At 40.9% G+C, this 1273-nt stretch overlaps 1 non-coding gene across 1 annotated transcript; it reads right to left on the bottom strand.

Annotated features, from left to right (window-relative positions):
- Positions 1 to 372: 372 nt before the first annotated feature.
- On the bottom strand, positions 373 to 506 carry LOC133051356 (small nucleolar RNA SNORA43). The gene has a single exon (XR_009691853.1). It is a non-coding gene; the product is annotated as a small nucleolar RNA SNORA43 (small nucleolar RNA).
- Between the last annotated feature and the right edge of the window lie 767 nt (positions 507 to 1273).

Below are 1273 nucleotides of genomic sequence, written 5' to 3'. Positions count from 1 at the left end.
AACAGTGTTTGTCAACTTTGACCTGATCCTCTAGCCTTCCTTCCAGAGTGACTCAAGGCCCTCAGGGCATGAGCACTTATGGGCCAGATGACTCTGGGCCCAGAGGCTCCAGAGGGTCTTGATACTTGCCCAGCAGCCCTCAGCCAGAGATGCATGTCATTCTTGCCCAAGGATTCCTAAAAAGTCCTTGCCACACAGATCTACAGAACAATCATTTGCAGGGGTAGACCCTCTCCTGGTGAATCCCATTGTACCCAAAGCTTGCCACATGCTTGTCCACTCACTGGACACTCACTTGTCCACTCACTTAATTCTCCCAAGCCTTATCTTCTGTGCATATGGGAACAAGGTGCTCCCTCAGGCAACTCTCAGGGATGTCTGGCTATAAACCATCCTTAGTGCCCACTGTTCTGAGAACTGAGTATAGAAATAACTGCCTCCTCTTTGACCCAACATCCTGAGTTCAGCAGGGCAGCTGCACCCATGGTGCCAGCAAGTCGGGCATCTGTAGGGCAGCTGTGTTTCTATTATGTGAGATCAAATTAGAACTCGAAATATCAGTTGACTTGATGAATCATCGACTAAACTAAATTTTCTCTTTTAAAAGACATACTAAATCTAAAGCCTTGAGCATGGCTTGAGTGGGGATCAAATATCTCCAGCTACGGATAGAGGAAAGATGTGGGGATCAGGGCACCTGAAAGGGTTCTCATACATGTTTTTTAAAAATATATCATCTATGTTTAAACCTTGCATGAAAACACTAGAAGAGAAAACTAAACCAAACCAAACCAATGTAATGAAATAAGTCGGACCTCACTGACTGCATGCTTTGAAAGAGATCTGAGATCCTGACAAATGTCCACTTACCCCTAACTAAGTTAAACAATTTGCTAAACAGAAACTATTCATTTCCTTTAAAAATGATGAGCTTTGTGGTAGGTAATTTCTGGTGTATTAGACAGAATTTCTGTTTGCATGGTAGCTGTGAAGATTAAAATGATACAGGGAACAATTACAGAATAAACTAACATAATGTAGTAGTTTTTTTGTCATTTGTCTTTATATAAAGCATTAGTTCCTGAATTGGGTTTAGTATGAATGATTGTATTTATAAGGTAGCGTGTATATGCAATCATACACACATACACACCGACACACATATGGAGACAATAGCCATTTGTGGAGTTAAACAATAGCTTTTATTCTAAGAGTTGCAACTTAATTTATTTCACTTGGGTTGAGGGAATTAAGTGTTCTGAGAAATGAGTTC

Source organism: Dama dama, chromosome 33, assembly GCF_033118175.1.
Source record: "Dama dama isolate Ldn47 chromosome 33, ASM3311817v1, whole genome shotgun sequence".
NCBI lineage: Eukaryota > Metazoa > Chordata > Mammalia > Artiodactyla > Cervidae > Dama > Dama dama.
This window is presented reverse-complemented; position numbering and strand designations above follow the sequence as displayed.